This window comes from Miniopterus schreibersii, assembly GCF_964146895.1.
Source record: "Miniopterus schreibersii genome assembly, contig: HAP1_SCAFFOLD_98, whole genome shotgun sequence".
In the NCBI taxonomy this organism is placed as follows: Eukaryota; Metazoa; Chordata; class Mammalia; order Chiroptera; family Miniopteridae; genus Miniopterus; species Miniopterus schreibersii.
In genome coordinates, this window is record NW_027669802.1 from 29743 (window position 1) to 45632 (window position 15890).

Consider the following 15890-nt stretch of genomic DNA (forward strand, 5'->3'; position numbering starts at 1 on the left):
GAGTAGTTGCAAATGAGATTCTGTGCATTGGCCCTTTAAGAGGGTGCCTGTTGCCCTGGCTGGTGTGGCCCAGTTGGTTGAGCATCATCCTACCCACTGAAAGGTCACTGGTTTTATCCCCAGTGAGGGCACATGCCCAGGTTGCTGGTTCAATGCTGGGTAGGGAAGGGATGGGAGGCATCCAATCGATGTTTCTCTCTCTCCCTTCCTCTCCCTCTAAAATCAATTTTAAAAACATACTGAAGATGGTGCCTGTCTATCATCAATAAATCAGCAAACAGTTAGAGTTGGTGAGGATGTGGAGAAGAGAGAACCCCTGTGCACTCTTAGTAAGAATGCAGACTGGTGCAGTCACTGTGGAAAACAGTCTGGAGTTACCTCAAAAATATTAAAACCAGAACTGTCTTACCACCCAGAGATTCCACTTCTGGTAATATACCCAAAGAAACCTGAAACACTAATTTAAAAGAAGATATGCACCTCTGTGTTCACTGTAGCATTATTTACAGCAGCCAAGATTTGGAAGCACCCAAGTGTTCATCAATACACGAGTGGATAAAAAAGCTGTGGGACACTTGCACAAAGGAATACTACTCGGCCATAAGGAAAAAGGAAATCTTACCCTCTGTCACAGCCTGGATGGACCTGGAGAGCATTGCGTTAAGTGAAATAAGCCAGCCAGAGAGAGACAAATACCATGTGGTTTCACACCTATGTGGATCTAATGGACAGAATTAACAAACAAAAGAGAAACAAACTCCTAGATATAGAGAACAGACTGACAACTGTCAGACGGGAGGCCGGTTGGGGGCTGGGTGAAAAAAGTGAAGGAATTAAGAAAACAAACCTCAGAGACAAAGGCAACCGCGTGGTGATTACCAGGGGGAAGGGGGTGGGGGGAGGTAGAGGAGGGTACCGGGGGGTAAACGGTGATGGAAGGAGCCCTGATTGGGGCTGTGAACACACAGCACAATGTACAGATGACGTATTATAGAATTGTGCACCTGAGACCTATATAATTTTATTAACCAATGTCACCCCAATAAGGTTAATAAAAAATAGATAAAAGTTTAAAAAAGAAAAAATCGAATGTGTGATCAAATTGTCTACACTTTGAATATAATTATAGTTTATTTTTAATTGTTTAGCTCATTACTATCTTTACAACACGTTATGTGAAAATGTTGTTAACAACACAAGCAGTAATTATGCTTAAGTGAAAGCACAAAAATAGTTTGTGGAATACACTTCTAAGAATTTATGAATCAGGTATGTCTTTATTTTGTCATTCTTTCCACCTTTCCCAGTAGAACACCTACACCTGCATCACACAAATACAGTCACCTGTGATATTTGGCCCACTTTCACTTAACGGAAACCACCACTTTTCACATCTTTCTATGTGTTATGAAATTATATGTGTTATGCAGAAGAGTAGAATATCTTTTATTGAACAGTATGCTAGCTGCTTTTATAACTTTAAATATTTACACATGTGGTCCATGAGTCTCTCTTTGTGTTCTTGTCCTGGACTCTGCAAACATTAGGAGGAGGAGTTTTTCCAATGAGGAAAATTCTAAAAAAATCCAATTAAATTTAAATGCAGATACACTCTAATGCCAGTAGGGGACACACTGTCACTTCCTCCAAGAGTAACTTCCAGGTTGATGGCTGATGAAGCTTTTTTTTTTTTGCCCCCAGAAACATCCAATAAAGGCGCTTTTTATTTTCTTTATATTCAACAATCTTAACACCAGAAATTCAGCAAATAGAAGTAAATACTTTTTTTCTGGGATTTGTTCTTTGCTAACTGGCTTTCCCTTCTTTCAGCAACTCAAAGGTTAAAATGGAAATTAAAAAATTCATGATTAGGTCTTTGAAATTAATATATACTTGACACTAGTTTACCAATCTGATCACTGAAAAGGACAATCAAATGACTGGAAAGTTTTTTTAAATTTTTTTTTAACTTAAAAATAAATTTTAAAAAATGACTGGAATTATGTGTGGCTAGGGTGCTTTTAGCATGAGGGGCTCTGTCACTCAACCCTTGGCAGCCTAGCTGTCCTCACCATTGGGCTGTGGTTCTAAGATCAGGCTGGTTGACTGTGCTGTCATCTAGAAATAGTATTGAGTGTGAGCTACACTGTATAGTAAGGCTCCTGGGGGCTACAAGAAGGGTGGGAGAAACAGAAGAAAATGTCACAGTGAGTTCCTATAAAAGTGTGTTTTTTCCTTACTTAAAATGTCAATCACTTAAGCATTATAATTTTTCTCATGATCCATAAGCTGCTTGAGTGCAATGTCATGTGCAGCTCTATGATAAATTCGTTAGATACTTCAACTTGTAGTGATGAGATTTGAGGAATGGGTTACAATGCTCTCCTTAATATAATACCTATAATCAAACCCTGTAAAGACCTATTATAAAGGACCTTTAAAATAATGTTAAAACTTTGATGTAACACTTCAGTGCTTTGCCCGGCCAGCATAGCTCAGCGGTTGAGCGTGGACATGGGATCCAGGAGATCACGCTTCGATTCCTAGTCAGGGCACAGGCCGGGTAGTGAGCTCGATCCCCAGCGGTGGGCATGCAGGAGGCAGCTGGTCAATGACACTCTCATCATTGATGCTCCTATCTCTCTGTCCCCCTTCCTCTCTCTGAAATGAATGAAAATGTATTTTTTTTTAAAAAAAAAAGATTTCAGTGTTTTATTTTCTTAAGCAATAAAAAGGAGCTAAGATTTTTCTATTCCTATTATTGACTTACTACAATAAAATGTAATGCCCTATAGAATATGGAAGGATGAGCATTTTGTTGCAGTAAATGAAAGCCAATGATAAACATTTGTCAAATTTGAGACAGTGTGACAAAACAAATGTATTCCAGGAAAGGTGCGTGTGAGCACAGGCTGCCCATTTGCGAACAAGCTGGGGGCTCGCGGTCTCTCTGGGCCTCAGTATTGTCATCTGTAGAATAAGAGTGGCGGAAAAGACTCTCTCAGATCCAAAAAACAGACAGAACAACTTTAACCATTTAACTCTCACTTCATGCTTTAATAAGATTGGAATTACATTACTCAAGGGGGAACCTCAGAGAATACTTTCCATTCATTTCTAAATATTACCTTTATTTTCTAACCCATGTGGCACCCATCACCACCGTGCCTCACTCCTGCTGCTCTCTGCCCACAACGCCCTCATCTTTCTTCTAGTCCCCTGCAAGCCGTCCCTCCCGCACCCCAATATACCTGCAGGATACCTTTGCCAGCGGCCCAATACCAAGCTCCTCCCTTTCTGTGCACTCGCAGGTCTCAGTTCCCACCTGCTACAAGGTAGCAGTTGCTACCGGGGCCTCCTCCATAAACAGGGCGCTTCTCTAGGGAAGGCAGGACTCCCTCCTCTCCTCCCTGCAGCTGCTGAGCCACAATCTGGGACATGCCTGGAGCTCAACAAGTGTCCGACACATTATTTAAACTTAATTACAACGGAAAGGTCAATCTTCCTACAGAGACAGATTCACATTCCTCTGCAGCGGTATTGGAGAGGTGACAATAACTTTTTGAGAACCTCTAGAAAATAAACTATCTTTAACCCAGCTTAGAAGTATCCATTGATTTTTGAAGTGTCCCTTGATTTGTAGAGACCACAACACTATAGCAAGTGTCAAAACTGAAATAGCCTACACGACGTTAGCACAATTCTCTTCCTTAAAGAAAGCCAATATCTAACCCCAGTCCCTGTAAGAAGCTGAAAGTAATATCGCTTTTTCATAACACAGAATACCAACAGTTTTAAATGCTCGGGTTTGTTGTATGTTTTTAAAACTAATTCAGGTAGGTCGGCCTCCTCTTATTCCTATCAACTAGTTTTCATCGAGCTGTCATTCTTCCCCATCAGTGTCCCTGCAAACACACAAAAGATGGGGCAGAGGGAACATCTCCTTGCTGCCCTTTAAAGTCCCGAGCATTGCTCAGGGTTTCCGTTGGCCTGACAAAGTGACACGACCCATCCACGCCAGCTCCCAGCATCGCCTCCATTTGTCGTCACCGGCGGCAGGGACATGGAAGAGACAGTGCATTTTATTGGCAAGTTCCAGTGCAGCTTTGTCTTTGGGGTAAGACAGGACAATGCACTTTCTGAAGTGGCCAACTAGCCACATATGAGAATCTGCATGATCGCTCCGGGTGCAGGGGACACTCTGACCATCAGTGTTCACACGAAGCCGACGACAGGGTGCGCCTGTGGCTGGACTGGGTGGAGGTGGGGTGTCCTCAGATTCCCGGCCAGGGCCCAGACTCTCCCTCAGGCCCCCAGAGCACTGCGCTGGAACCAAAGGCCTTCAAAGGGCATCAGAGTATCTTTGCAGCTGGAAATAAGGTGAAATTAGTGAGTCTGGAGGGGGGAGTGTGTTTCGGGCACTGTGGGGGGGCAGCGCTGGGAGATCCCGGCCCCTGCCAGGAGCCACTCGGGCGCCTCTGCATCTGCTTCCCGGGGCCATGAGCCCGGGCCAGGGAGGGTCATGGAAGGAGGTTCTAGCATCAGCATCAGGCCCGTCAGAGCACTCGGGGTGCGCATTCCACACGGGGTGTTTACAGACACATGGCTCACGGGTGGGGTCACGGGGGACCAGCTTGCTCTCTCAGCTGGTCTTCAATACTGACGGCGTTCATTCATCATCGTTCTCATCCCAAGCGGGGCTCGGGCTCTTCGGGCCTCTTTCCAGCAGCTCCCCTAGATCTCTGAGGACCCTCTCTCCTTTCTCCAGATGTTTCTCCATATTCTCTGTGATCTTCCTTAACTCTTGGAACTTATCTCTCAGCTCGGACAAGATATTATGAACACTCCTCTCTTCCGCCGCAGGCTGAGCACCGTGTTCAGCTTCTGGAGGAGAAACTTGAGCAGCGGGTTCTCCCCCGGGGCTCAGCCTGCCTGTGGCCCAGGTGTGGGCACCTGTGTGCTGAGGGCCAGTGGCCTCCAGAAGCCGCAGGGCTCCCTGCAACACAACTGCGCTCCTGCTCAGCTCCAGCTCTTCCTCCCGCGGCTCCTGCCCGGGTGTGGACGCAGGCAGCAGCTTCCTCGTGGCCTCGCGACTCTCACTGAGCTCCTCCCAGGAGCAGAGAGGAGCCCGAGCCTGGAGAGGAGCTGCAGGTGGAAAAGAGCTTGGGCTCGATGACTTGGGGGTCTTTGGAGGCTCCAGGGGCCACCCGTTGATGCCGACCTCTCCAGGGCTGCCCTGGGAGGGCTGGGGCAGCAACCAGGAGTCGGGGGTCAGCTGCGCCTCCTTGTTACCGCCACAATGCCCCCGTGGGGTGAGCGAGCTGCAGGGGAACACAGATCGCAGTTCCCTTGGCTTCTTCAAGTTCTCAAAAAAGGACCTGATGTAGCGCTCATCCAAGCATGGCCAGCTGTCTGCGAACTTGCAGGATACGGTGCTCCCTGATGTTTCCAGGCCATGCTTGGTGTTTTCCCTGCTCTCAATCTGCACAAGAAAAGAAAGGGAATGCTTAGTAGACTTAAGGTTCTTTGGCAAAGGCTAGAAAAACAATCATACTAGAAGCCTAACAAGTCACATCACAAGCCATTCAATCAGAGGTAAAGTAAACGACCCCCACCCACTGTGCCCACTGCCTCATCTTAACCCAATAAGAAATAAAGCTGAAGTTTACTTTTTTGTCTCTATTTTTCACAAGACAAGTTTTGCACAGTAAGAATTAATAACTTACTTAACCTAAAATTATCTGACCCTTTGTGCATTAATGAAAACTGCTCCATCTCTGTTGCACATTAAAGGGACACAATGGCAGTGTGTGTGGTTTTAAGAGAATTCTTAATCAAGGCTTTAGTAAAAAAGTGTAGTGCGCTAGTTACAGGTATAACCAAAAATATTCTCTGAATTAATATTATGACTTATGTGGAATTAAACCTTTCAACTTTGATTTACACTTCAGATATAGTTTCTAAGTGTGTGTTAAACATGGAGGCCACAAATCCATTCCTTCTCCTCTTCCTTTTAGAAATATCTCATGAAAATTAAAGACATAGCCCAGGCCAGTTTACCACAGTGGATAGGGCATCGACCCACAGGCTGAAGGGTCCCGGGTTTGATTCCTGTCAAGGCTGTGGACCTGGGTTGCAGGCTCCACCCCAGCCCCCGTCAGGGTCGGGGCACGTGCAGGAGGCAACCGATCCATGTGTCTCTCTCACATCAATGTTTGTCTCTCTTCTCTCTCCCTTTCGCTGTCTCTGAAATGAATTGGGGGAAAAATCCTAAAGTGAGGAATAAAATTTAAAAAGTTAGAGACATAAAAAAGGTTTTTCATAATATAGTATATGCATCAGATGATTTTTAAAATTTCAAAGCTGAAAACCAGACAGAGCAGTGGTAACTGCTGTGGCAGAACTCAGGAAACACAACCTTGGTGCCTGCAAATAGTGGCTGGGGCAGGAATTTGAGAGCTGGTGTTCCTGAGAGCACTCAAGGCAGCTTCAGAATTCAGAGGCTTCGCCCCCAGATCCTTGCAGTGACGCCTGTCACTGAACACAAGTCCTGCCCACTCCTGGTGCTTCCAATTAGACCCAAGGGACAAGCAGGGGCCACTGCACATCTAAGGAGAGCCAGCTAGTAAGACAGATCAAAACAGGAAGAATACAATGAATGGGAGAGAGAAAACTCAGAAGCAAATAAAGACCTAAAAACAATAGAATCCTTACTCAGCTTTAGAAAGGCCAAAAGTGAAAGAACCAAATGCCATTAAAAGAAGAATGACAGGATATCAAAGAACTCTCTCAATTAAAAACAACACAGACCAAACAAAGAATTCAATGGAAGGGCTGGAGCATAAAATAGAAAATCTCCAGGAAGTAGAAACAGACAAAATAAAAAACAGGAGGGGAAAGACTTAGGCATCCACACAGGAACACTGGCCTAAGAGCTCCAACTTCTGAGTAAGAAGAGTCACTAGACAAAACCATAAGTGGAAAAAGTAACAAAGAAACAAAAACAATTCCCGGAGAGGAGAGATGATCTGCAGACTTAATGATCATAATAAAATAAAAAGCTACATGACAAACTATATCATAAAATTTCAGAATCCCAGAGATAGGGAAGGTACCAAAAGCTTCTGAGGTCCTAAGAGATGAAAGGTCTGGGGTGAAAATGACTGAAACGGGTCCTGTACAAGGCAGCAGAAGATGACAACAGACTTAAGAGCAACACTAAATGAGCAAACAGTAGAAACGTCTGAAAACTCCCAAAGTCAGTTTCAACCGAGAATTCTATATCCTGTCAAATAGGAGGCATTTCAGTGAGGCGACATCTCAACAAATGTCTGCCTGTGTACCATTTCCCAGGAAAATGTGCTCCAGGAAAACAACGGAGTATAACGGGACTGAGGGCAACATGGACTAGAGTAGAGAGGAGATTCACCCCAGAAGAGCAGCTCTGCAAGATCCCAGGTGACTTCAGGAGATAAGCCGGGGAAACGGCCCAGAGCAGGCCTAGGGGAAACCAGTCATGCTGGAGTTGGATAACGGAAGGCCGGGAAGGCTGTTTCCAAGAAAAATATGAAACAGATGTGTTTGTTTCTTTTCTTTTCTTTCCTAAATATGTCTTTATTGATTTCAAAGAGAGGAAGGGAGAGGGAGAGAGAGATATAGAAAAACATCAATGATGAGAGTTATTGATCAGCTGCCTCCTGCACGCCCCCAACTGGGGATCGAGCCCACAGCCGGGCATGTGCTCTAACCAGGAATCCAACCTCGATCTCCTGGATCCTAGGTAGATGCTCAACCCCTGAGCCAAGCCAGGCCGGGAAAAACAGTGTTTCATAGATGGAAAATGTTTTCAATAGGCATGTGAAAAATGTCAATAATTCGAGAGAAAACAGCTGTTCCAAACAATCAAGGGAATAGTCACGAAATTAATTCCACACACACAGACAAATGAGCAATTACTAAATATTAAAATAGTGTAGCATAAATGTAGTGTTTCTGTCTAATAGTCATCTTTTTGTACCTGATTATTAGAGTGTTAAGTACAAAAGTTTGTTTCTGCCACCAGGAAGACCAGCCTACTTACTGCATCTGGTTATGTGACATCATGTTGGCTAGAAAGAGGGGGACTGAATGATCCTGGAGAAGTGGGGAGTGTTAGATGTCAGTAAAATTTGAGAAAGACAATAAAGGGTATACAAGGAAGAGGCACATCCACAGAACTACATGGCTCAGCAGGGGAAACATTTGCACGGCCATAATAATGTAACATTGATTCTGATTCAATAAAATTGTGATACATGGGAGGGAACAGAGGAGGGAAATAAGGACACGGTGGAGTGAGAAAGCTCAGCTTGCACCAGCTAGGACAGGAAATCAGTAGACCGTGCTAAACATTAAGTGAGCTAGTATTCTTTTGTTACTTTTGTTAAAAAATAAGATTAAAAAATTAAGGCAAAACACATTAAGGCAGATCTTTATATCACAACCATGTCATTGACATTTAGGCCAGGCTGGCTGCAGTGGCTCAGTAGCTGAGCATCGACCGGTGCACCAGGCGGCGAGCAGTTCAATTGCCAGTCAGGGCACGTGCCAGGGCTGTGGGCTTGACCCCCAGCAGGGTGTGTGTGGGGGGCAGCCAATCGGTGTTGATGTTGATGTTTCTCTCTCATCGATGTTTCTATGTTTCTATCTCTCCTTCTCCCTTCCTCTCTCACAAAATCAATAAAAACTGTTTTTAAAAAAAGAAATTTAACCTAAATGTCAAAAACCTTTATAAAATAAAGGGGGGAGGGGGCGCATTACTAAGCCAAAGGCATTCCTGAATAAGTATGTTTGAATTTTAGAGAAACAGAAGAGATTTAGAAAATCAACAAAAAGAAGCCCATTTTATTTTTTACGAATCATGGCAGACAACGTTTAAATCAAACCACTAATTTCTTAACTTTTCAACTGTTCACTTACATGAATTACATCATTGATCTTCCTCTGCTTTTGCCCTAAGAAGAGAAAAAAATTAACTGATCAATTCTGATCCAAATGCCACAGGAAAATAAAAGCTGCTGATTATCTGACAGATTGATTACTAACATACAAAATGATACAAAATGTTATTCCATTGTTTATAATATCTGACAAAATTTATCATTTAAATTACCTGGAAAGATGAGTCCCATAAAGTAAAATCTAAAAACTTAGCTTTACTTTCTGAGCAAACAGATATTCCCTGTTAGATGCAAATGAAAGAACATCCAAGTACAGAAGAAAACAGCAAAGCACATCGGAGCAGGTGAGGAACTTACCTAATAGACAACTTTCCCTCTGGCACATCTGGGTCTCCAGCCAGTAGCTGTTTCTAATCCTACATTGATTTCTACCCACCTCACTTGAGTCACCAGGACCTCACAGTTGGCAGCTATAAGAACCAGTTTCAGGCCAGGCACTGATCCCTAGATGGATCAGCATCCCTGGCTACATCCTGAACCACTTATTGGTAATCAATTAAAATACCTTAATAAACAATAAATGGGTTTCTACTCCATTGATAAGTAACCTCTAAATTTGAATTTAAAATGAGTGTGCTCGCCTCACTGAACACTCCTGCAGCACACAGGTCATCCTGCTCTCACAAAGGCCAGAAGGAGAATAAAAGCTCCGAAGAGGGTCTGGGCTGGACTTTGTTTCCCACGCTCCTCCTGTAACATGGGCCGGGCATCGGGGGCACACAGCCCCATGACTGCAGGGACAGGGGCATGGGGGGGCTTTCCCTTCACTGTCTCCCCTCTCTCTCCACCTGTTGACTGTTGTCATGTTTTTAATTGGGCAACGTAAGGGAAAAGAGGTCAGCGCCCCATCTAAATAGTCAGGTATGGCATGTTTTAAAAGTTCTCACAGCACACTAGTTGAAAATCGCCGATTTAGGCTAATTCTAACTCTATTCAACAAACGAGCTTATTTGCTGAGCTGTGGTTCACTGTGGGGCTATTCCAGGGGGCAAATTTAAATGTTAGCATGGAACCTCCCTGTTCTAACCCACAGAACGCCTCCAGGAGAGTGATTTTTAATTCTTGTGAAGAAGTGGTTTTTAACTCTTGCCCTGTATTTCCAAAGCTGAGGTGTCACTTCTTCCTTCCATGCCACCTGATTAATTTTAGGCCTCAAATAGACTTATTTCTGGAGCTAATCATAGGGCTATGCCTAAAAATCTTTAGCTACACCAATGTAGAGGGGGGTCTGCCTGCAGCCCACCCTACACCAAGCTGGGATAATCTTCTACTTAGGCAGGAATACAAACCAGGCCCTTATATTTTCATACAACAAAGTGTGCACCATATGGAATGAAGCTGTCATTTAAAAATATAACCCTGTGACACTCCTCAGTAATGTGCATCTCAAACCACTTCACCCAGCGTGTGAGAAAGTGGAGCAAGGTCCTCCTGCATGAACGGCTCAGGCGCTAGATCCCACACCACGCAGTAATGCTTCTAGTTTTAAAAGGGAGCGTGGCCCAGCTGAGCGTGGCTCAGCCACTGACCATCGACCTGGGACCCAGGAGATCGAGGTTCCATTCCCGGGCCCCACTTTCCTCCGCAGTCAGCTAATTCCTCCCTGCTGGCCTTGAGCTGGCCTCTGCCTCAGCGGAGGGACACAGCTCCCTCCTGCCCCCCCAGGCTGCTGCCCTCCGGCTTCCATGCTGCCCTCCCGGCCTCTGACCATCCCAACTCTGGCTTCCCAACCGCTTCTCCAGCTGCCTTCAACTTGGTTCTCAGTCTTGCCTATTTTTAACTCCTCAATCCATGCTGTCGTCACTGGGTCTGAGATGTGACATTTCACAGAGTAAAGCACACCTTTCTTGATGTATTTCTTAAGAGGATTTTGCTCAGTGCCTTGGACTTTTAAGAACATTTCTCAGTTGCAACTTACTTCCATTTTATTTTACGTTCTGTAGTGTTGCTATTTTAACCCTAAGATTAATTATTTTAATACCTTAAAAAAAATGGGAGTGAAACAAATTTAGTATCCTAAAAGCTGATCACATGATGGGTCATTCTATAAATTCTTTTCCTATGTGTCAGGTATCGGGAGTTTACATTTCTGCTCTATCGGGTTTCGTTTTTCAAGTCTCAGACAACTCCTTTCATACTGCTCAGAACCCGTCTTCTCACATGTAAAACAGATATAGTTTCTATACCACCTAACTCAAAACATTTGTGAAGATCAGATAAAATGCAAGCGCAATCCATATACTGTGTCTAAAGCACAAAAATGGCAAAACAAAGCTGTTCCAAATTGACTCAAAGCACAATGTGAACATTCAATATTTTATTGGAAAGTGTCTGAGTTGTGCACTCATTATAAATTTCTCAGTGGCATCTTAATTAAATATGTTTTGGGTACCCGCTAAAGGGAAATAAATAATAGCTACACGATTAGCAAGAACTATTCCCAGTGGGTTGGGTGTTTTTTTAAATAAAGAAATATGTACTTCCCCTGCCAGTGTCAAGCGCATTACTGCACCTCCTCTGTCTTTTTTTTTTTTATATATATAACCTAACCTGGAGATCAGCCCATAGTCATAAAGCCTTACCTTAATGATTTGATAGCTCCACAGTTTTATACTGTGTGGGTGGAACAGTTTATTTTACCAGTCATTCACTGGACATGAGTTATTTCCATTATTTTCCTTTTGAAAATAATGCAACAAACACTTTGTGAATTCCTGGTTTTATCTGTATGGACCACGTCTTTGGGATAAAATCCTAGAAGTAGGATCTCTTTATCAATGCATCTGCATTGAGGTGAGGTTCTGTCAGCGGTCCCTTCGTGGGGTCAAACAGTTTTTCCTTTCCAGCAATACATAAAGATAGCGGTTTATTCTCAACCTTACCAAAAAATTAAGTGTCAACTTTATGGATCTTCTCCCAATAGCTGAAAAAATACAGTGTATTTATATTTACATTTCTCTTATATGTGTAGATGTGCTTAAAGGTAATTTGCAATTCCTTTAGTGACTTGTGTGTTCATATCTTTGTCAGTAGCTTCAGATTAATTTAGTTTCTTTAAGTCAGCCTTTTTCAGGCCCTTATTGATTGTTTTGTTCAAGCCCCTGCTGGCTCTCCCCTGAGCTACTGCACCAGCCACTAACTGGGGTCCCTGCTGCCACCCTGTCCTCACACTGTCACTCAGTTGCTTCTCTGTTTCCCTCCCACTCCCTTTCTCTTTCTCTGTCTAATTCACCTAATTCACCTCATGTCCTTGCAAATAATCCTCCAATGGATTCCCATTACAACTCGGCTAAAATTCATGCTTCTGTCGAGGCCCAGGAGGCACGTGCGGTCTTCACCCAGCACATTCCTGCAGGCGTCCCTTTCGCTGTGCAGCAGCACCCCTGGGCCTCTCTGCTCTTTCCTGTGCTCAGTGTTCTCCCCCTGAGATGCTCTGCAGGGAGCCTGCCCCCCTCCCCTGGCTCCCTCTCGTGTCCGGGACTGCTCAGTGTCGCTGCAGGACAGCGGCTGTCTGCAGCCACCCTGCCTTCCTGAGGGCTCCTGTGCTGTCTGCCTCCAGCTCCTCTAGAATGAAAGGGCCTGAGGGAAGGGGGATTTGGGGGGGTTGTATTGTATTGTGTTGTTTTGTTAATCCTAACCCAAGGATATTTTTTCTATGGATTTTTTGAGAGAGTGGAAGGAGGGAAGGAGGGGGAAAGAGAGAGGGGGGAAGAGAAACAACCATGGGAGAGAGACACATTGAATGGTTGCTTCCCCCACATACCCAGACTGGGGTGGGAATCGAACCCACAACCCAGGTAGGTGCCCTTGACTGGGAAACAAACCCTGGACCCTTCAGAGCACCAGCCGGCGCACTAACCACGGAGCCACGCCGGCCAGGGTGAGGGGAGAGTTTTGTCCTGCGCCTCCCTAGTTGTTCTGCACCTGGAATGATGCCCAATGAACATCTGTTTCCGGAACCAGAACCAGTTAAGTTTCTCTCAATTTCCCTATGTCTTCTAAGATTTCCTCTAAAGCTATATTTTGATTTCTCGTGTAAGATCAGCATTACTTGCAAATCTTAAGAGTAGTCATTCCAAATTAAAGACACGGGATCCACAAAAGTTTAAAAGGGGAGCTGTAATGTCCCATAAAAAAATAATGGTAACTTTAATTTGAGATAAGAAAATTTCATGTTAAAATACTTTAACTACAAAAGGACATCCTAATTAGGTTATAGGAGAGTATACCAGAAAAGTGCAATGCCTCCATCTTATCTGTGTCCTTAGGATAGAGCATCAATGGGGACAGGAAGGGTTTCTCCTTAAAGAGGGCCAACCATGAAGGGTGGTGCTGATGGCGCTGCGCCACTTGCCCGGTCACTGAACAGCTGTCAGTCCCGCGGGAGAGCCGCCTGCACTGCTGGGAACACACCCCGAGCGCCCTCCAGTGGGCAGGCCCAGCCCCGGGAGATTAGGCCATTGCTTCTCTTTCGAACAAAACTTTACAAAGCAGCACATAGACAGTGTAAAATAAACATAAGATTTTGTTGATATGCATACAAAAGATTCACAAAGGATCAACATCAAAATATTACTTAAAGTGCTGGATATACTGAGCCTAAGTGAATGACTTTTCAGTATCTTCTAAATCTTTCCAATCAAATGATTAGTAATGTTAATCCTGAAAAGGAGTGTTTAAAATAGCTGCTGGAAAGAGGAAAGATCTGTTGCTCTGAGGTTTTTCTACATAATATTGCCAGTTCCTCCCCACTCACTCCTCAGGGGAAGGGGAAAGAAGGGGCACTTGAGAGAACACCTAGAGCCAGCAAATTAGGAAAGTTCATAGGGTCAGAACATAAAAGGCTGTGGGAAAAGTTGATGAGCAGTAATAAAATCGGGTAACGGGACTTTAGCGTCTTTATTGAGGTACTGATACTACATCAGTTATATTAGATATAGAGATAGATAAAGACAAGGGAGTGGAAGCATTCCTTTAACTTGATCTGAAATCTGTACTAGGTTATTACCAATAGCTTCTTTGAAATGCCTAAAGAAATCACGCTGGAACAAGACACAGCAACACTCATATGATTTTGTGTAACCAAATAATTCAGTTCCCTATTGTAGAAAATCAGAAATGTTTTACATCTAAGTAGGTATTTCTCAGTCTCCTGAGAAACTGATATAAAATTGTCTGAAGCAAAGACATTCAGAGCAAACTTTCAATGTGCTTGTACTTGATATTTTCGTGTTGTGACCTTGTTTCTATGGGAACTTCATAGGCAAATGCTGAAATGGAGGCTTCTTGTATTACTTTATCAAATATCTCCTAAATATTCAAAACAAATTGAAATGAAAGTGTAACTATCATGTTCAACATAAGAAGGTGAATTCTGTTCTCGTAAAGCCTGCTTGTTAACTGTTCTGACCGCACACTATTTATCACAGCCCTGGGCTGACTCCACTTGCCTCACCTGCTGCCAGGCCCGGGTCTCCTGAAGCTCCTCTGTCCAGGGCATTCTCGGCTTTAAAGGAAAATCATCAGAACAAACTCATTAAAATCTAGCAATTTGTTTAGCTAGTAAATTCACACTATTTCCTGACTTCTACTTTTATTCTTATTCACTCCAATGCGCTTATAAACATAGGGCTGAGAGGTATGTGTTGCTTCTGAGTCCTGCACAGTCATTTTGGATGGAAATAATCAAAACTGGAGTAGGTTAAGACAGACCCGCTTTATGGGGAGATTCTAAAATATGAGCTGTGTTCTAAAGTTCTGTAAGCACCAAGACAACTGCATCTGGAATGTGTGTCACCTGCAAGTCAGCCCCTCCTACTCCATAGCTGTGCTACACCGCGATTGACATTTCTCAGCCCGGCCTCTTCAGCGGCAATATAGGGACAGTTAACACGGGCCTCACTTGTAGTTAAAGGGGCCACATGATATATCCATCAAAGGGAGTTGTAAATCTTAAAAAAATTTCATAAAGGTCCTATACTGGTCTCTGGCACTATTATCTCCTAACACTTCCCATCTATGTTAACGTTTACCATACAGCACCACGCAGGGCACACGTTTTTCCAAATTTTTATTCCCTTTGTGTTTAAAGCTACAGTTAATGAATTCACATCACTTTTTCACAATATTTAACTGTTATGAAAAAGCGGATTTCCCAGTTACAAAGCCACATGAACCATCTGGGTCAATCCATAGGCTTCATTACTACAAATCTTAATAAAATTAAGAGCTTAACTAAAATTTAAGTACAATAGGAGCTTTAAGACATTTCATCTATGAAATGATGAAATAATATGGCATTTATTGTTTTCAAAGATTTTTTTATTGAGTTTTTAGAGAGAACTAGGGATCAGCTGCCTCCTGCACACCCCCTACTGGAAATGGAGCCTGAAACCCAGGCATGTGCCCTGACCAGGAATTGAATCAGCAACCTCTGAGTGCATGGGATGAAGCTCAACCAACTGGGCCACACGGGATAGAGGGAATCTGGCATTTAAATGAAACAAATGGACAAATATATTTTAACAACTTTATGAGAGAATGGCTTCCACTTCAAAGAACAGTGTTCATGAGCCACATTGTTACCCAGAATTATTTTAAATCAAACATTTCCTCTCTTTTCCTTGTCTCCTCCATATTCTCTGTGCCCCCCACCCCACCCATTTGGTCTTTAAAACTTTCACCTCAACAGTCTAACAGGATTCTATTGGAAAGCAGGGATGGGGGGATGGTCAGAGGTTACCATGGAGACATACATTCTTGTGCAGGATCTGACATCTTAATGCCAAAAATTTTAAATTACAAATCAAAGTAAATTTGTTTCTTTTTTGCAAAGGTTGAACAAGCAATCTTATGAACCACACCACCTCTCTTTAGAAGAGGCAATGTAAA

The 15890-nt window shown here is 43.6% G+C and overlaps 1 long non-coding RNA gene across 1 annotated transcript; it reads right to left on the reverse strand.

Moving 5' to 3' along the window:
• Positions 1 to 5405: 5405 nt before the first annotated feature.
• LOC308552041 lies at positions 5406 to 14532 on the reverse strand. The gene is made up of 3 exons (XR_013998094.1): positions 14455 to 14532; positions 8959 to 8993; positions 5406 to 5482 (listed from the first exon to the last, which is right to left on the reverse strand). It is a non-coding gene; the product is annotated as an uncharacterized lncRNA (long non-coding RNA).
• Between the last annotated feature and the right edge of the window lie 1358 nt (positions 14533 to 15890).